Source organism: Equus caballus, chromosome 10, assembly GCF_041296265.1.
Source record: "Equus caballus isolate H_3958 breed thoroughbred chromosome 10, TB-T2T, whole genome shotgun sequence".
Lineage (NCBI taxonomy): Eukaryota > Metazoa > Chordata > Mammalia > Perissodactyla > Equidae > Equus > Equus caballus.
Window position 1 is genome coordinate 51,128,517 of NC_091693.1, and position 22,064 is coordinate 51,150,580.

At 35.9% G+C, this 22,064-nt stretch overlaps 1 long non-coding RNA gene across 1 annotated transcript in view; it reads left to right on the plus strand.

Annotated features, from left to right (window-relative positions):
• The window catches only part of LOC111775490 (uncharacterized), a 62,779-nt gene that overhangs the window by 13,177 nt on the left and 27,538 nt on the right, over nucleotides 1–22,064 (plus strand). Inside the window, exon 3 of the long non-coding RNA XR_002811194.2 lies at nucleotides 9,460–9,624. This is a non-coding gene — a long non-coding RNA (uncharacterized lncRNA). The remainder of the gene's footprint in view (nucleotides 1–9,459; nucleotides 9,625–22,064) is intronic.

The window sequence follows — 22,064 nt, forward strand, 5'->3', positions numbered from 1 at the left end:
CTGTGGCAGCATCCCACAGAAAACAGAGGAAGATTGGCACAGATGTTAGCTCAGTGACAATCTCCCTCAAGCAAAAAGAGGAAGATTAGCAACAGATGTTAGCTCAGGGCCAATCTTCCTCTCCAAAAAAAAAGGAAAAGAGAATGCCTTTTTTTCTTTTTTAAAGATTGGCACCTGAGCTAACAACTGTTGCCAATCTTCTTTTTCTTTTTTCCCTGCTTTTTTCCCCAAATACCCCCAGTACATAGTTGTATATTTTAGTAGTGGGTCCTTCTAGTTGTGGCATGTGGGAGGCCACCTCAGCGTGTCCCAATGAGCAGTGCCATATCCGCGCCCAGGATCCAAACCGGCAAAACCCTGGGCCACCAAAGTGGAGCGCTCGAACTTAACCTCTCGGCCCCCAAGAGAATACATTTTTAAATTTGGTTTCTTTTTATATTTTTAATCCCACCAGGTGGTTTCCATATTATTAATGTCCTTGGCTTTATATGTATGATTTTAGTTTCAAATGTTTTTTTCTTAGATAAGCTGCATTTTTATACTTATTATCATTATAATTTTAAATGGACAAAAATATTTTTAAAAGCATAGAGTAAAAAAACTCTTCAAATATGATATTGAAGGGAATTTTACATTCAAAAGAAAATATTTGCAAGTGAAATTTTTAGGCTAAGCTGCCACATTACTCTTTACAATTACAAAGTAAAGTGAATTTTTTTTCAAAAAATGGAACAGTTATTCTATTGCCTGGACTTCTATTTAGATCATGTGAATAGATGTCGTCCGACATTTTCCCCCCCATGGAATATCTAATCACCTAAATCAAAATGTTGAAATGTTATATCAAGATTTATAATCCATTCATTTAAAGCAATTGAACATAAATGAAATATGGCTCTAAATCTCATACACAAAATTTAAAAGATAGTATTATAGATGTTATCAGGCTAAGATTTAACATTAGGGTAGAATAAAATTCTAACTTGTTAAAAGTGGGATGTAATTTAAAAGCAACGAAGATCCTTTTTCCCCAAAATACTCTCCTTACTTCATTCTACTCGCCTTGCAGAGTTGAGGTAAGAAATAAAACTAATACAGGTAAAGAACTAAGTATTGTGCATGACACATACTAGACTTTTATAAATCACAACAATAATAATAATAATTGCTATAGTCACTTCTATACTTCTAGAAAAAGCCAACTAGGAGGGATTAGTTTCCGTATGGATGCCTGGCTTTTTCTTGTTAAGAAAAGATAAACTGAAATCCTTTTATTTCACATCCCCTGATAACACAGTGGAGTCGAATGCCGGGTAATGAGAATGTCTCCTCCTTCACTGTGCTGTGAACTTGTGCCTACAATGGCGGCCGGCGGGTCTAATACCTCTGGATGGCGGGAGCGACAGAACTGCAGGAGCTCCACCGATGTGTGAAACTCTGAGCTGTGGGCTGTGTTTTCATTAAGTGTGCTTGGCTTTCCTGCTGTTTTTCTTTCCAAGCTCCACCCTGAAAAGCACAGGCCTCTTTAGCAAAATTAAGCAAAAACAGAGTGATCTCTCTTTGGGCAGTAATCGTGTGAACTAGATTAAGAAATACACTTGCTCACGCCAGCAGGCAGCAACTATTAACTGAAAAATGTTCACAGACTCAAGTCACAGAACAAAGGCAGCGGACGATGTGGCTTCTCTTTATTTGTGTTTGCTCACCAAGATATAAAGGTTGGGGAGAAGTTGAAATTTTTCCCCAGAGAAACCAGGAATATAACTAAAAAATATATAAGGGAAAATCTTAGTTTAAAGAATGTTTTCCCCCCAGCCCCATTACAGTTGCAAAAAAATAATTCCACCTAAAATAGATAGGAAAGTTTTATGACCAAACCGCTATTCCAGAACTAATTTGGTAAATCATGTTAATTGTCTTGAATATGCCTCATGATAACTTTAAGTGCAGTTGCACATGGTTAATTGTTTCTCTCCTCTTCTTATATCATGATCAGATTTTTCTTCCAAGGGGAATGTTGTCCTGGGCTTAGGCAAAGTAGGGTTAGACTTGCCCACGGAGCAGTGTGGTATTTTCCCAGTTTACATCAATGTCTTATTTTTAGATGTTGCTTAGGGAGGGAAGAGAATAAAAGCATGGAACAGACTGAACATGCTAAGTCGTTGTGACATTTTGTTTGGAGCATAGAAAGGCCCCTCCCTGAGCTGACTTCAGAAAAACGAAAGCAAGCTAAGGACACTATTCCTGGAATGGTGTTGTCTGAGTAGAAACTTCTGGCCAGTACTAGCCACCAGGATCGTGCATTCAATGATTCAATCCAGTGTTCAATGAAAGTTCACTGAGGGTTCACTGACTCACCTTGACAATCCCTGAGTAGGCATAGATTTGTCTCTTTGGGAAAATAAATACAAGCTTATTAAGAGACAGGGAAGACATCAGAGTCAGAACGCAGTCTACTTTTGAATGAGAACGTGATCTCAGAAAGAGAACAGGCAGTCATCCAGTGTGTCTGGGGTACTGCATCCAGTGCATGGGAGAAGGAGCCTCAAGATCAAGATGTGGGAGACCACGAGTGAAATTGTCGGAGCTACAGGATTGGCAAGAGCTTCAGGAAGAAATATAGTTCCAAATCAAGAGGATGTTCCCATGGATCTCCTTGTTGATGTTTAGGTAGCACCATAGAGGGGAGAGGATGCCCTCTTGAAATATGTGGGACTGTGTGAAAAGACACCACAGGTGAACCAGCTGTTGGGGTGCATCTGATCATGCTGTGGAGAATCGAACCCTGAGAGTAAGGCCATTGGCCATCAGTGGAGTGAGGATACTCTGCCGTCTGGGGGACCATGGCAGCACAGGGCACGGCTTCAGGCATAGGAAGGGCAATCCCTTCTGGAAAACCTAAGACATGGTTCTCATAGTGTGGATGGAGCTTCTTTGCAAAGGACGTTTTGAAAATTTCTAAATGCACTTTTTGTTGTCACAAGTTTGGAGGAAAGACAGCCATTTGGGAGGAGTGACCTGGGTTGCTAGCTAGCCAGCATTGTGCAGGAAAAACTACAGGTTGAAAAGTTGTCTTAATATTTGCAGGATTTTGAAATATCCCATTAGATATTTTTGTGAGTCACAAACCTACTTTAATTTTCTGAGTCTAGAAGATAACTCTTTTATACATAAAAACACAAGTAATTTTTTGCAGGATCATACTGTGTGCTGAATTACCTGGAATGCACATATTGGGCAACTCCTGGGAAGACTATGTTTTATTTCGTTCAGAACTTTAAAATAATTGTTTATCATGTAACAGAAAATCACATTACCAACACTCCAGTCATGCTGGAATTTGAGTAGGCAATAAAACAGCCCTAAATTGGCAAATTTTTGTGGCTCTTTTATTTAAGGTGTTTCTAATGGATGTAAGCATATGACCACTTAACCTTTTCTATTCTAGTGCAGTTGTCCTGAAGCATTTACATGTAAACCGCACACTACTCTATGATAAATTACATACCTCTTTTTTCTTTTTTACATGTCATGACATTATAAAGATTCTTGAAATTGTATGTAGATTCTATTATCTACGAATTTCATTTCAGGATAGTGGAGAGGATGTCAAATATTTGTAATAAAAGGGGAAGTAGGCCTGATAAGTTTGAAATCATCTCCCAAATTCCGTAATATTAGAAAACACTGCTTGGGATTCACTGGGACATAGAGGATGTTCTGAAATTCTCTTTCCCTATTTCTTTTCTGTTTCAAACCTAGTGTGAGGGCTTTGATGAGTGACTTCACAATGTTTTTCTTTACATTTCCCCAAGACACTTTTGACTTGTGGAATTTCTGATAGTTTTGTATCTTCTTCTAGGTGAAGCTATTATTACCTTTATTTGGGGAATTCATCAGGATATGCCTATTGGTTCCACAAAGAAAGGCAAACATAACACATTTGTTCTGAAGGGAAAATGTTACCTTAGATGTGAATGCAGAATGTTTGGGTTACATCTTCTGGAGAACATGTTTTCTAAGAAGTTTCATTGGTTTAGTTGTTTACTTCCTCGAGACTCAAATTAAGCCTGAAGGATATTTATCATAGTGTAATCTAGAGTCTAGATCTTGGGTACCAGACGCATTTTCTATATGTTCTCAACAGACATGAATAGGGGCAGAAAGAATCTATTTAGATTAACCAAACCAGTTAAATTTTTCCCAGCCACTGAGAAGTTGCTCTAACTGAACGAAGGATGGAGGACAGATGACCCTAAAGGGACGGGATGAGATGAGATGGACTGGAGTACAATTAGAACAAGATACTAGGAAATGTGATAGTCAGATCCATAGCCAGAGCACATTTGGAATGTCAGGCAGCAGAAAAGTTTTCACTGAGCCTGGCTGAAGGGAGGAGATTGGATTAGAAAACTTCTTTTATTCTTTGGGCCCAGCCTAAAATGAAAACAAATCATAGGACAAAATTCCACTCCCACATGTTCTTATATTTTCACTTTTTGTTCCACATATACTTTCCCATATGCTGATTCCACTCCCACATTTTCACTCAGGAGCCAAGAATTTTAATGATAAAGCACATATGAGGAAGTGATCTATGATATCATCTAGGGACGAATCATGAGTTCTTGAGAATAGATTGGGGACGTGTCAAGAAAGGATTCTTAGAGGGAGCCCTGGCTACAGGACTTCCTTCGTCCTAAAGGAGAGAAGCTAAGAGTTCACCCATTGAAGCTCTAGAGTTAGACGGACAGGTTGAGGGAGGAGAGCTAGCAGTTTGTGCAGAGGGCGTAGAAGGTGCAGAGACCTGCAGGCGAGAACACTCGTATCTAATTCTGGGCACTGCACAGGTCTCAGTACGGCTGGAGCAGAGATCATAGGCAGAGAGGCAACAAGACAGAACCACCAGGGGATGACTCAGCCGTGGTAATAATTTTGAACTTTATCCTGAGCGTTTTGAATGCTTTCAGGCAAGAGAGAGACACGATCAGATCTGACCATCATGTGGAAAACGTATCTGAGGAGGCAAGACTGGAATCTGGCAGACCAGTCAGAATGCTCTTGCAGCAATTCAGGCGAGAGAAGACAGAGGCTGGAGCCAGGTAGCGGTGTAGGAAGATCACCCTGTAGGGAGGGGACAGAGCTATTGCTCATGCCCAGCCCATGGATCCTCAACTCGGCGTGAAGGCCTTTTGGACACGGATAAAACAGATTGCAAGCTGTAATGAAATTTCAGGAGGGACAGATCCTGGGTGTGTATTTCACAGTGCCAAAGCCTATCCAGAAAGTGATACCCATGTGGCATTCTGGATCGAATGCCATATGTATTGTCAAAGCAGACAGGTGCTTTGATAAGCTAGCAACAGATTTCAAACACAAAAATTCTCTTTTAATGAGAAATCTCTGCCACACCAGTAACTTATATGAAAACAAAGATTGGTGTGTGTATATCTATGTGTCAAATGAATATTCATACCTCATGGGTCACTTTTAACATTTTCACAGTCTGACCTTGAATGAAGGGGTCAGAGCACCACTCATTAAAAAGATGATAACCCTTTCCCTATGACCCTGCTTGGTACTGCAAATTGGAATTTGTTCAGCCCCTTTGGAGAATGATTCCTCAAATTAGGACAGTGTACTAGGTGTTAACAGTGCTAATGTGCTTTAAATGAAATTAACACCTATAGACATAGTAATTTATTCTTTAAGCATTATTTATGTGTACATATATGCATGTGTATGTGATATACATGAATTATATAGTTATACTGAAGATGTATGTGTATATTACTAGATGCGTAAATACAGAGAATGAGTAAACTGGGCCACTCAAGAACAGAACCTTCTTCTAATGCATTCCGTATAAATTCAACGAGGAATTAAAGTGGTTCTTTGCCAAGAGAGTGGCTGATACGGTAGGACAATCGCTTTCTTCTGCTGCTACCAGAACAAATTAACATTACTGTGGGGAGGAAAAAAGAGAAGCGGCTCGCAGCAGTTCATACAATAAATAGCCATAGTAGCTGTAGCTCTTGTCATTGAGCCAAAAATGCTTTAACTTAAATCATTTATAGTAATTACTGAAATTGCAAGGGAATCATTAGGAGCAAGTATTTATAGAAATTCAAAAGGGAAATTTAGTGGTACTATAGTTTCCTTATTTGTATTCTTTATTTCACTTTATTTTTAAAATTTGTTATGAGGAGAGATTAGTCTGGGGTTTAGAAAGACGGGTGAGGATGAACACAAACAGGTGATGTGTGTGTTGGGGCTGGGGATAAATATGCATTATGACTGCAGAGCAGAAATTTACTATTTTGCAAGTCATTTATTATTGTTTAGTCTTTTAGCTACAAGCTACTTATTATGTCAGTCCAACTGGAAAGGAAAACAAGCAAGAAAAAAATTATGGACCACTTAACATGTGCCACACTCTATCAGACTGTCTCATTCAATCATTATAATTACACTGTGAGTTGGTTACAATTATCATTTTCAAAAGCAATCTTAGACTTTAAAAGTTTACACCACCCAACGTCCTCTGGCCAGTAAGTCCTGGAGACGGGATTCAAAGCAAGATCTGTCCAGCATTAGATCTCTCAGTTCTGTAGAAATATCAGCCCAGTCTTTGCAGCTCACCTCCCCAATCTCACTGAGACGCCAAGGATGTCATGTTTCTGGTGGGAAGTACAAAGGGAAAGCAAGAGCCAAATAACCAGAATCTGAATTCTGTCATTCTACAGTTACAGTTTTTGAGCTGGAAAAGAATTTTGAGATCTTCTAGTCCAAACCCTCCTCTACAGAGGAAGCAAATGAAAGTCACAGAGGAAAACTGATTGACTCAGTGTCATTCCCATTGTTAGTAGTGGACTCGGGACTAGAATTCACATCTCTTGAGCCATGATGAAAATCCGTTTACTCTGATATAAATCATAATAAACGAATACCTAGTGGTCATGAGATTAAACGCTTATCCAAACCAAACATGTCCTCTTTCGCCACTCTTGAATTTTTAGTTTCACTTCTCAGAAATTATGGTTTATAAAGATTTGAAGATTTCACTTTTGAGCTTCTTTTGCTGTGTCTTCTCTTCATTCTTTTTACTGTAGTTGAAGTGTCTGAAAACAAATGAAAACAATAACAGAATTAAATTAAAATGCAAAAAAATAAAGTTAAATTATATATGCCCAGTTTAAGAAAAATTCATCCTGGCTTGGCTTAATGCAGTTTTTCCTGAGACTCCCCTTTTTCTCTCCTAGATCAACTAGATTCTTTTTCTCTGCATAGTCTTGGATCCATCACTCTTTCTTGTCTGTTGGTATTCTCTCAGTCATGCTAGAACTATTATTCTTAGATTTTAGCCCTGAGGACACAAAGCTGTTTGGTTTGAATCCCAGATACTCTTCAGTTTGAGGTAGAAACTGCATTTTTTCAACTCAAAATATCTTTGACCCTGTCAACAGAATTTCTATCAACTAACATAATATATTAAATTTACATAGTACCTAGGGTTACTGACATCTCATCCCCCTTTGCCAGGGACCTCCTGCTTTTAGCACTCTGCCCAGGAAAATCCCTGTGTCTCAGACAAAAGGAGATCAGAACTAGTTTTCAATGATATTTTCCATATAGTTACTTTATTTGGTTTTTCAAACAACCCTAAGGCTTAGACAGAGTAGAAATTATCATCAAAATTTTGCAAAGTTGTTTGCATCCCGGTTCCACAATTGACTCTATAACCTTAGGGACCAGTTCGTTTAAATTTATTCATCTGTGAAGAAAATAAAAAGCCACTTGACAAAATAAGTGGCCCATACGTGTCATCTGTTTACTCGCCTATTCAAACTCTAGCAAATGCTTAGCACTCAAAGATATTAATGAGTTGCTCAAGCTAATCATTCTAATATCTGTTGCCCTTGCTGTTATATTCAGCTGTTTCTCTTCTTCTAGCTTTCATGGTTTTCTTAGGTTCCCCATCTAATACATTCTCTCCAAACTCCATTAATTCTCCCCTGCTGGTCCCTTAAGCATCAGCATCCATAATCTCCATGGTGGCCTTGACAGAGGACTTTCTCTCCAAGCAGCCAGTTACCTACCCTAACAGGAAAGAAGTTGGGATGTCTGAGCCATCTGGCTCTGCCATTTGCTGGCTGTGTAGCTGCATCCATCAGGTTTCTTGTGTCCAGGGTCTTTAATTTCCTCAGCGGTTAGACGGGTATTGGGACAAGATCATCTCATAATGTCCTAGGATTGCCCCTTCTGATACAAGGAGCATGTGAAAATTAGCAACATGGTTACTAGATTATTATTTTTTAAAAGCACATGGAGCAATGTCTGGAACATAGTAAGACATCAGGTGAGTAAATATTTTCGTTACCTGGAGAAAACCCAAAATGATATAGGTTTAGAAAACAGGTTAAAGATAAAGAAAATTGTGAAGTATGTACAGATTATTGTTAGCTCTTTAAAAATACCCACTATATATATGCTAGTTAAAATGATTCAGAATCTTCCCATGGCTGGAAGATTGCTCATTCCATTAAGGGAAAACTTATCTTTTGTGTATTCATGGGAGTCCTGTGGATTCCAGCCTTGCGAAGGTCTGTTATGGTTTAATCTCTTATGTATATGGTCTATTGTGAAATAAATTCAGCCATTCCATGAACTGGGCTAAAATTGGGCGGGTCATGATTCTCATTGTGTGTGTGTGTGTGTGTGAACTGCCACCAGTTGACTGAGATGAAGTCACTGAGAATTGAGTTAGGGGCAGGTGGGTATGAAAACGAGTTAAGTAGCATGAACACAGCAGGGTAATTAATAGCTAAAGAAATACTTAAATGCAAAGTAAAGTAAGATAATGAGCAAAGTAGGAATTACATAAGTTATTTTTTGTGTAATAACTGGGATGCTCCTGAGATGAGAATGTTGGTTTTGTTAGGAGCATTTAGTAAGTGGCTTCAGAATTTTCATATGCGAGCAAGATGAAAATGCATGAATCTATCAACATACAGACAGAAATAATTAGCAAACTTTTGGGATCCAATTTAAATAGTACTTTCCTTTCCGATTCCAAAATGTCTTGAATTAATTGATGAGCTCACAGGGTGAATTGATACAGAGAGAAGGCTCTAAGAGTAAATCATACAAAATAAATTTTGTTCTGAAGGAAGAGCTGACACCCTCTGTGTAATCAGAGTTCTGCTCCACAGGAACCCTCCTCCACCTCCCCACACCTACCAAAGTCTGGTGTTTTTAATGTTTTTTTAAGGCGATATTTTAGCCAGAAGGATTTATATCAAGAATAAGCCATCAAGTTGTAGGGAGATGAAGAATGAAGGTCACAACCTTTCTATTTTATCTTTCTATTACTCCCAGCCTAAAACTGGCTCCTGGGGTAATGCCTATTTCTGTAAGAAATTTTTTCCACTGATCTCTTCTTTGTGGTCCTTATAATAGGCTGCATTCAAGAGCATGTAAGCATCTAATGTGCATGCACTGAACTTCTTCAAGGGACAAGAACCTGGCTCCTGAGGCCTGTGGGCTTCCACTTGACACCAGGAATTCTAAAGTGCCCACACTCAAAAGAAGTCATTCTCTTCCCCGGTGTCCTGATTGAAAAAGGTAATTCATAGCTTATTTTAAGAGGTCTCAGACTCTGCATGCTGGACCAAGTTTCTCCTTTACTCTTTGCAGATGGTTTATAGAGTATGACTTTGCAACCTTTTATTGTGTTTTTGCATATTAGTAAGTAAATTATTAAGCAAATGCAGCCTGATGTTGACAGTATATCAAACACGTACTTTCTTTACTCTCTCTATACGGATATTTATATGTGCAATGAGAAATTTAAAATACAAATAGAATTTTTGACAAGACCGTTTGCTACTAAGGCTAATATATATATGTATATATAGGTATATATATACGTGTGTGTATATATATTTATATCATTGTTTTGGAAAACTCGCTTTAGTTTGTTTAGTATATATTTCTATATAGCTCACTGCTTATTAAAACCTCTGCCAATGTCTATAAATTCTTGAAGGTCTAGATATATTTATCTTTAAAATTCCTCAGCACAAATCCTTCTACTTCTTGAACATCGTATTACAATTATGCATATGTAAACCACAGCAATTGCACAGGTGTGCTCTCTGATAAATGAACTATCTGCTAGCTTGCCTTTCATAATTACATTTCCACCTCATTTTGTCTTCTGCCGCCTCTCTTTGAGTCTTTGATTTCTTTGTTGAATTATATCAAATCTTCTGTGATTTGAAATGATTTCATCTGATGTCAAAGGAATTTTTCAACCGCTCTCAGGTGTGGTTTTATGAGCAAACCAAATGTCTGCTCTGTTCTGTAACTACATCCTCCGAAACACTTGTAATGGATTTAGCACCATAATAAATCACTAAATTAACTTATTTTATGAATTTAAAATGAAATAATTTAGTGAAAAAGAAATGGGTTAATAAGCCTGGTCAAATATTATCTCATAATCAAAAGTATATTATCTGAGTTTAGATATACAAATGTAATCTTAAGAATATAAATAGCCAGACGGAAGGGTAGTAACATGTCAAATATTTTTAATAGAACATGATCATCACCTTATTTCACATTAGCTCATTTGGTTTTCGTGATTTTTTAAAATAGGGAAGACTGATATTTTTACCTTCATTTTGCCCGTAGGCACTCTGAGTCACAGAGACGATGTCATTTGCCTGAGGTTTCTGCATTGAAAAAGTAGAATAACCCAGAAAAGAAGATATTCAATAACAATTAAGCACCTATTTTTTTAAAACCCAATAACAAAGCTTTGTTCTGAATAAATTATGTGTTCATTTTTTTCAGGTTTACTAGATAGATTTAAACTTTTCTAGTCATTGCAGCCTGTTTTTTTGCATTATTTGACAGATGCGGAAATGTTAATTTACAAAGAACATTAGACTGGAAGGTATCTCATGTATATCTCTCTGGGGAGACACTTCTACTGTGGTTTGTGTAGTTTATATTTTCTTCTCTATCTTCCTTTTCCCCCTTCTCTCTCCCTTACTTATGCATTATTTAAAAATCTTATTAGACACCCAATTTATCTGAAGTATGGATTTAGGAGCTGGGAATAACGAGTTGAATGGAAAAAGATCCTTAATCTTGGGGCCAGCCTGGTGGCATAGTGGTTAAGTTCACTTGCTTCACTTTGGTAGCCCTGGTTCACAGGTTCAGATCCCAGGTCTGGACCTAGCACTGCTCATCAAGCCATTCTGTGGTGGCATCCCACAAAAAATAGAGGAAGATTGGCACAGATCTTAGCTCAGGGCCAATCTTCCTCACACACAAAAAAGATCCTTGATCTCAAGAAACATACATTATAATTGGAAAGGCAAATAAATTAAATTAACTATTACATACAGTGTGCAAAGGAACAACAGGTGGAAGGGTGAGTGTGTACTGACATCAAATGTGGTGTGTGTGAGTGTCGGGGTAATGTTTTACATCTCATGTCTTTCTTTGATGGGTGCCCTTATAATGAATAACATCTATTTACTTCTGCATATTATCTCATTGTACTTCATACATTTTAATCACAGTAATGGCAGATACCTAGGTGGAGATCAAATTTACGTTCTTTAACTAAAAAAATTCTGTACCCCAAGCTTTTTTTTCCCATTTAAATTAAGCTTGAAAAGAAAATAGATTTTTTTCCTCTTTCTTGTCACTAGTACAACATCAGAAAGCTATTCTTACAGGAATCAGATTCATATTGACTTTAAGAATTTTGAGTCGGTGAAGAATTAAAGACTATATTATTTACTAGGAAATACCCCAAATCAATTTCCATCTTGACTGTATTGATGCTACTTGTTGTATCAAGTGTGATAGGTAACAATTCCAAGTAGTTATTTTATTGACAGCTGTTAGACCAAATTTCTGAGGAAGAAACTTTAGCATTCAATAAGAACAAGCATGAATTAGAGATTAAATATATACTTTCCATTAAAAAAACTCCAACTATTGTATATTGTGGCCATTACTTCTTTTGTTGATTGTTTATGTTTTCAATGAGTATCTCCAATAAAATGTCATTAAAAAATGCCTATTTTCCCCAGTTTACAGTTGAGAGAATAATCTCTTAAAATTTTTCTTTTTTACTCATTTATTTATTTTTATCACAAATAAACTTTGACAGATGGTAGATATCAAAACCAATATGGTGATATCCATGACTACAAATTTCTTTGCTTAATTATGTAAAGTCATTTAAAATCCACATAAGAAAATTTAACTGGAATATATGTTAAATATTGATTTTTTAAACATAGTATCAGTGCTAATATAATCCAGATATAGATAGTTGATGCTCCACATGTCATTTGGCCTTCACATTTTTACAGGTGTGCTAGGTTTTTATTTAAGGAAACAAGAACTTGAAATATTTCAGCATTTCTCTCTTCCTCTAATCCCGAGAGATTAGAATGAATAATGCAAGTAAATTTAGCCACATCTTTATCAGATTTAGTCTAGAGACAGAGGAGTTGCCTCTGAATTTAATTTAAATGAATATTTCACTGGAAAGATCACCTTAAAAGGTTAGATCATACTATTTAACATACTTTTATAAATTTTAAATTCTTTTTATACATCTATGAGTAAGGAAATCCAATTCTAGAAGTAATTAAAGCTTATCCAAATTTTCCTCCTAGTGGATAGCAGAGAAAAGATTTGAATCATGTACTAGTTTTGAAGGTGAGTGATCTTTCTGGTCTTCTACAGTCACGTTCACCTCTGGTCTTTCTATTACTGACCTGGTTAAGAAAACGCTATTTCATGCAAAATATTGGTGACAACATACACATTCCACATTGCCTTGTGCCTGTAGAACAAATTATGCCATGAGTCATCATGTACACTAATAAGGTCAGCGAAAACAATGCCTTTGGAATATTGAGCCCATTTTATACCACATACCAATCTTGTGGCAGGCGTGAAGAAATTGTTTTAAAATTTATTTTGCATCCTTATTCAAAAGCATTTTCAAATCAAACATCCTTCAGACGTCCTTTAACTATTTTGCTGGGGCTTAGGAAAAATGCAGAGCAATACACTTTCAGGCGTACATTGTACAGTATAATTTGCATACAAATGCATTTTTACTGAAAAAGATCAGGGCAGGGTTTTAAATATGTTTCTACATTGAACTTTGAGGCATTACGTAAAGTTAAATATAATATAAAATTTGGGATTCTGTCTAGTCCTACACACTCCGTATGGAATAAGTTTGTGTTTTTTCAGGTAGCTGGGCTCTAATTTCACTGACGCTCCTGCAGAAAGAGTCATACACTTTAAACAACATTAATGAATCAGGTCATTTAATATCTTTTCGTGCTCATGCTTAATCAAGGACTTTCAAACCCAAATATTAATCTCTGATAGGTATTTATAGTTGAGGATCTTGATGTAATAAGTGTAGACTTTTTCCTCAATGTCATATAAGACGTAGTGATAAAACATGAGTGGTTACAGAATTTTAGTATCTCAGCATAACTTACTGTATCAATACCTTAAAAATGATGTAAATGCTAAGAAGAAAATAATATTATTGAGGAATCCAACAAGAGGAAATGCATATAGAAAACTCCTTAAAATATTAAAGATGCCAGATAACCAAGAGGAAATACAACCGCTAAAGGAGACTTACTCTGTTAAGGTAATTTCAGGGTTAATAGAGCTGGTAAGGGAAATAAAGATAATTGAAGAGGATTTCTATGAATTCACATTTTTAGATAATGATAGAATAAAATGTTGCCATTCCTTCAGATTAGTACATATCTCAGTAAACAGGCTAACTGCAGAATTGAAAAGGTGAAAATAAACAGGATATAGATTAGAAAGCAATGGGGAAAGAGGTATTTGAGGAAGACATCTTGAAAATTCATTGTGTATTTATTCATATATATCCAAAGTTCATTCATCCAGGAAATCTTCTTGAAGGCGCTATACAGTGGGCACTGTTCTAGGTATCAGGGCTGCACTAGTGAGCAAATAGAGCCATAGGGCCTGTCCTCAGTGTTTATGATGGCTGACCTCCTAGAAAACTTAAGGGATTGACAGAAATAATTGTGTGGAATCTAATTAACTCTTTTTTAACAGCTTTATCGAGGCATAATTGATAGACAAAACCCTGCACATATTTAATGTATACAATTTGATGAATTTGCACATAGACATACACTTGTGAAACTGTCACCACGATCAAGGAAACAGACATATCCATCAACTCTAAAAGTTTCCTAGTGTCCCATTGTGGGTGTGTGTTAATAACACTTAACATCATATATACCCCCCTTAACAAGTTTTTAAGTGCACATTACGCTATTATTGACTATAGGCACTATGTGGTACAACAGATCTCTAGAACTAACTCATCTTGCATAACTGAAACTTTATACCAATTGAATAATAACTCCCAATTTTCCCTGTCACCCAGCCCCTGGCAACCACTGTTCTATTCTCTGCTTCTCTGAATTTGACTATTTTACATGCCTCATATTAAGTGGAATCATGCAATATTTGTCCTTCTGTGACTGATTTATTTCTCTCAGCATAATGTTCTCTAGGTTCATTCATGTTGTTGCAAATGGCAGGATTTTCTTCTTTTTTAAGGCTGAATAATATTCCATTGTACCTACATGCTACATTTCATCCATCAATACATACTTGGGCTGTTTCTATAACTTCGCTGTTGTCTATAGCATTGCAATGAATATTGGATTGAAGACATCTCTTTGAGATCCTGATTTCAATTCTTTTGGGTGTATACCCAGAAGTGGGCTTTCTTGATCATACGGTAGTTCTATTTTTAATTTTTAAAGAAATTTCCATAGTGTTTTATATAGTAGCTGTACCATCTTTTATTTCTACCAACATTATCCAAGTGTTCCAATTTCTCTGCATCTTCGCAATACCTTCTTTTATATAGCCATCCTAACTGGTGTGAGATGATAGCTCATTAAGGTTCTTATTTGTATTTCCCTAATATTTAGTGATGTTGAGTATCTTTTCATATACCTGCTGACAATTTCTATGTCTTCTTTGGGGAAATGTCTATCCAAGTCCTTTGCCCATTTTTAAAATAGTCTATTGTTGTTGCTATTGAGTTGTAGGAGCTCCTTATGTATTTTGCATATTAACCCCTTATCAGATATATGGTTTGCAAATATTTTCTCCCATTCTGTAGGTTACCTTTTTATTCTGTTGATTGTTTCCTTTGTGGTGCAGAAGCCTTTTAGTTTGATGTAGTCCAGCTTGTCTATTTTTGCTTTGTTCCTTGTGCTTTAGTGTCATATTCAAGACGTCATCAGCAAGACCAATGTCAAGAAGCTTTTCTCTTAAGTTTTCTTTTAAGAATTTTACAGATTTGGGTCTTAAATTTAAGTTTCTAATCCACTTTGAGTTTATTTTTGTGTAAGGTGTAAGATAGGGGTCCTGTTCCACATGGATATCCATTTTTCTTTTACATGTGGATATCCAGTTTACATACCATTTATTGAGTTGTCCTAACACTACTTATTGAAGAGACTATCTTTCCCCCTTGTGTATTCTTGTCATCCTTGTTGAAGATCAGTTGACCATATATGTGTGGGTTTAATTCTGGGCTATTCTGTTCCATTGCTGAATTCCATGGCACATTATAGGATCCTATGCCATGACCAAGTGAGATTTATTCTTAGGATGCAAGGGTGGTTGAACATACGTAAGTCAATTAATGTAATATACCACATTAACAGAATATAGATTAAAATCACATGATAATCTCACTACTAGTAGAAAAAGCATTGACAAAATTCAACACCCTTTCATGGTAAAAACTCCTGACAAACAGGTATAAAAGGAACTTACCTCAGCATAATAAAGACCATATATGAAAAGCCCATAGCTATCATCACACTCAACAGTGAAAACTGAAAATTTTTCCTCTAAAATCAGGAACAAGACGAAGACGCTCATACTCACTATTTCTATTTAACATGGTACTGGAAGTCCTAGCCAAAGCAATTAGGTAAGAAAAAGAGAAAAGGCATTCAAATCAGAAAGGAAGAAGTAAAATTATCTCTGTTTGCAGAGGACATGATCTTATATATAGAAAACCCTGAAGACTCCACCAAAAAACTTAGAACGCATAAATGTATTCAGTAAAGTTGCAGGATACAAAATCAACATACAAAAATTAGTTGTGTTTCTAAACCCTAAAAACAAATCATCTGAAAAGGAAATTAAGAAAGCAGTAGCATCAAAAAGAATAAAATATTTAGGAATAAATTTAACAAAGGAAATTAAAGATTTGTATACTGAAAACTACAAAACATCGACCAAAGAAATTAAAGAAGAAGCAGGTAAATGGAAAGACATTCTATCTTCATGGATTGGAAGAATTAAAATGTCCATATTACCCAAAGCGATTTACAGATTCAATGTAATTCTTATCAAATCCCAATGACATTGTTTTTAAAAATAGAAAAGTAATCACAAAATTTATATAGAACCACAATAGACTCAGAATAGCCAAAGCAATCTTGAGAAAGAAGAACAAAGCTGGAGGCATCGTGCTTCCTGATTTCAAAATATATAACAAATCTACAGTAATTAAAATAGTATTGGGGCTGGCCCTGTGGCAGAGTGGTTAAATTTGCGTGCTCTGCTTTGGTGGCCCAGGGTTTCGCCCATTTGGATCCTGGGTACAGACCTAGCACTGCTCTTCAAGCCATGCTAAGAAGGCATCCCACATAGCAGAACTAGAAGGAACCACAACTAGAATATACAACTATGTACTAGAGGGTTTTGGGGAGAAGAAGAAAAAGAAGAAAAGAAAGAAGATTGGCAACAGAAGTTAGCTTGGAGTCAATCTTTAAAAAAATAAAATAAAAATTAAAAACGGTATGGTACTGGCATAAAGACAGACATTGAGCAGCTATTTATGTGATAAATTGATGTGATTACGTGACTAGAATTTTAACTATAGAAGGAGAAAGTGATTTTTCCAGTTTAAAAACTATGGTATTTTCTTGTGGGCCTATGGAATGATTATTGTCTGATATTTGCTTTCACAGTTCTATGGACTAAATATTCATGACATTAAATACAGTTTTAAAAAGTATTTAAATGCTTAACTGAACTGACTAGAAAATAAGAGAAATTCTTTTTTTTTTCTAACAATTGGCCCTGAGCTAATATCTCTTGCCAATCTTCCTCTTTTTTTTTCCTTCTTCTTCTCACAGCCCCCCAGTACATAGTTGTATATTCTAGCTGTAGGTCCTTCTGGCTCTGCTATGTGGCATGCCTCAGCATGGCTTGATGAGTGGTAATAGGTCCATGCCCAGATTCTGAACCTGGTAAACTCTGGGCCACCAAAGTGGAGTGCTGAAACTTAACCACTCAGCCACAGGTGGCCCCAAGAGAAATTCTTAAGGGCCAAAAGTTACCAGAAAATCATGTGTCCTGGTACATGAGCACAGGAAGCTATGCATTGCTGGGCATCTGCCTGTGTCATATGGTCCACAGCATTGCATATAAAGGGCTGTGTGTTCAGGGGACAACAGACAAAGTCTAGAGTCTACACAAAGCCAGGACCTCTGAGAGTGGGTACACTCAATGAAAGGACAATCTAGGGAAATAACCCTAACTTGCCGAAGGAGATTTATAAAATATTATCAATAGCAAGAACATATTTTTAATAAAGATATTCATCTATATTGCTCTGGACACTGATACTGGATGAAAGGAAAAAAGATCTCCCCTGAGAATTCATTCCCCACAGTGGCCATCAAGTGGGTTTGAGGCCAATATTCATATTCTTCATATGGCCCGAATAACACCAAGTCAAATAATAAGATGGTGAACATGTTGGGTGAACTGGGAGATAGATCTAAAGAATTGGCAAAGATTGTGTAATGGGGAAAAAAATGAGGTGCAAAATATTGAGAAGAGAGTAAGAATCAAGGCAATCAAAATGTATAGGTCAAGCATTCACCTAATAAGACCTCCCCAAAGAAAGATTTAGAAGGAGGGGTTATAGGAATGGAGTACTGGGCACTACTTGAAAATGCAGCATACAGAATTTTCCAGAACTGAATAAAGATATGACTTCTCAACCCTCAAAAGCCCAACAGATCCTAAACAAAATAAATTACTAGAAATCTATAGTTACAAATATTGTAGTGAAACTGAAGAACATATAAGAAAAAAAATGGTGTTAAAAGTAACCAAAAAGAAAAGACAAAGTCCTGAATAGGGAATGACAATTAGACTGAAAGCTGATTTCTTGACAGCAACAATATGAGTCAGAAAGGAACGGAAGAATACCTTCAATGTCCCCAGGAAAAAATAGCTTAAGTCATATACCTGGCAAAACAATCAAGAAAAAGGATGAAATAGAGATTTTTTCTTGTTTCACAAAGATTGAGAAAATTTACAATCAACAGATCCTTTAGGATCTCCCAAAAACTTTAGAAAGAGAAAAGATTTTCTAGGAGGACAGTGTGAGACAAAAGAAGGAACATATAAATCTAGACAAACATTGTCTATAGAAAATCATAACATCATGACCTAGTGTTAAAATGAAAGAAGATAGAAGTAAAACGTTAGAAAAGGTATAATTCGGGAAAAAGCACAATTAAGACATTTACTTTTCAGTAGGAGGGAAAAGATAGAGCAAAGACTTTGTTAAGTTATATAGTATAAGAAATTTCAAGGATGATCATTCTATTAGAAATAGAGTGCTTGCTTAAGGTTAGCAGAGGAGGCAAAATCAACAATAAAGGAGAAAATTATAGACTCAAAGATACAAAATATGTCGCTTATTTAGCAATATAAATGGACTATACTCTTCTCTTAAAAACAAATTCAGAATTGACTTTAAAATTCTAGTCTCATACTGTTTACAAAAAATACAGATGAAGCATTAGGTTGTAGAAAGTTTAGAATTATAAGAAACGGAAAAGTAGCATCAGATAAAAACAAACTAGTTGAAAATTGTGGGGGCTAAATTAATATAAAAATGTTCTTTAATTAAAGAGCATTTCTGAAAACGTGGATACAAGCTTCAACTCAACAGGGAGGTGTAAACACCAAACATTGTATACACCTAATAATGCAGATATATCTAGAGATAGAGATAGAGGTGTAGGTATGCATTTGACAGAACTTCAAGGAGAACTTAGGGAAAGATTGCAATACATTTCTCGATTAATTGACATAGTAAGAAAATGAAAATAGTAAGGGTACAGAATTTTTCACAGTATCATTAGCAAGTCTGATTTCATGTACATTTACAAAACCCTTCACAGAAGAAGTGGAAAATATACACTTTTTTTTTAAAGCACACTTAGTATCTTCTGAAAATTGGCTGTATACCAAGTAATGAAAAAATCAGAAAATTGCAATAACACAAAACAAACAGTCTGACCACGGTGCTCTAAAGTTGGAAACCAATATTATAAGGCAACTTTAAAATCCCATATATTTAGAAATTTAGAAACACATTTCCAAGTGACTCATTTGCCAAAGAATGAATCACAATATAAATTAGAAAATAATTATAAATGAGTAATAAGTAAAATAAAATATAGAAACATAGGATGTGGCTAAAAGAGCAGAGGAAAACTTGTAGCTTTAAATGCTCATCTTGGAAAAGAAGAGAGGTTAAAATTTGTAAGCCAAGTGCTCAACTTGAGAAGTCAGAAAAAGAAAAACAGAATAAATATTAATGAAGCAAAGGGTAACAAAACAACAAGAGATATTAATAAAATAGAAAAAAATGATACAGAGAACTAATGAAGGAACACCACTACCCTTTGAGAAGATTAATAAAATTGACATTGCTTTGGCAAGATTGATCAAGTAATGTACAGACAGTGTTTAAATAATCTTAAGAATGAAAGCAGGAATATTACTATAAATGTTATAGAAATTTAAAAAGATAATTCAACAAGGTTTTGAGAAATTCATGCCAACAAAATTTAAAAGCTTAGTCAAAACATGTTCTAGAAAAATACAAATTACCAAAATTTAATCAAGAAGTAACAGAAAAATTGAATAATTCTATAATTGTTAAAAAAAAAAGACTGAATCAGGGGTTAAGAATCCTCCCCCAGAGATTATAACAAACACAGACAGTTTTATAGGAGAAGTCAACAGAAAGTCCGAGGAAGAGTTACTTTGATAGTATACAACATCTTCCAGAGAATAAAGAAGGAGGGAATACTTTCCACTCTATTAATGTAACTATTTTAGCCTCAATTCCAAACCAGACAAGGATAGTAAGAAAAAAAAGATAAACACATCAATTTCACTCATAAAAGCAGATGCCAACATTCTAATAAAAGAGGAAACAAACCAGATAATAATTTTAAAAGATAATGCCATCATGTACAGATGTACAAGAGCTGTGATGTTGGTTCCATGTTAGAAAATCTATTGATGTAATTCATATATTAGCAGATTAAAGAATAAAATCTATTCACTTATCTCAATACATGCAGGGGAAAAAATAATGGTAAAACTGCTTAAAGACTAGGAATGGAGGTAAAATTCCATCATCCAGTGAATCTATGCAGACCACCAACAAATATCATACACCAGCGAACTATTAGAAACAGTCTCTTTAAAATCACGAGCAAGGCTTGATGGGTACTGTCAACACTTCTATTACAGATTATTCTGGGCTTTCTAGCCAGGGCAATTAGAAGGCAAAAAAAGCAAAATAAGTAAGAATTAAAAGAAGAAATAGAACTGTTGTTATTGGCAGTTGATAGGATAGCCTAGAATAGAGATCAGCAACCAATGGCCTATAGGCCAAAACCAGCTTGCCACCTGTTTTTGTAAATGAAGTTTTATTGAAACACAGTCATCCCGTGCTTGTTCATTTACGTGCTGTCTGTGGCTGCTTTCATGCTACAATGGCACAGCTGAATCATTGTTAGAGACCATACGGCCCTCAGAGTCTCAAATGTTTACTATCTGGCCCTTTAAAAAAGAACAAAGTTTGCCAAGCCCTGATCTACAGTCTAAAATTATTGGAATTAACAAAACAGTTTAACAGGTTGTCAAAACTGTCGACAAAAATTAATTGCATTGCTTTACTTTCATAATAAGCATTTAAAACCTTTATATACATATGTCTATATACACATAGTCACAAAATACTTTTTGAAAGATTTTTTTAATTTTTCACTTTTCTCCCCAAAGCTCCCTATACGTAGTTGTGTGTTTCTAGTTGTGGGTCCTTCTAGTTGTGGCATGTGGGACGCCGCCTCAGGATGGCCTGACGAGCGGTGCCATGTCCACACCCAGGATCCAAACTGGCGAAACCCTGGGCTGCCGAAGTGGAGAGCACAAATTTAACGACTCAGCCATGGCGCCGGCCCCACAAAATATTTTTAAATTAGAAATAAAAGTAACAGAATTTCAGAAATCGTATTTGGAGGAATATTATTAAAAATTAGTCAAAGAATTTGAGGATGATCAAATAGATGGAAAGAGAGCGAGCGAGATCGCACTCCTAGGTTGGAAGACCCAGAATTGGAAAGACTCAAGTCTATAATCTCCCCAAATTCAGTCGGATTCCGATCAAAACTGCAACAGAGTTTCTCACTGAACTGAACATATATTTTTAAAAATCTATACAAAAAGGGAAAGGATTAACAACATTTAACACTTATGAAGAAGAAGAAAAGGATTTGTAGAGATTATCCTGTCCAATGACATATTATAAAGTAACAATATTTGAATCAGAATATTATTGAGGCAGAGATAGAAAAACAGACCAATAGCACAGAAAAAGAAACTCAGATAGACACATTTAAATATGGAAACTTGATCTGTAACAACGTGGCATTAGAGTTTAGTGAAGAAAAGACATATTATTTAGGAAATGGTAGAAGGGAATTGTTTGTCCATAAACACATGCAAACAATTTTATGTAGATTAAAAAATCAATTGTGCAAGACAATGTCTAAAATAGTCTAAGAAGAAAATACTGGACAAATCCCAATGAAACTAAG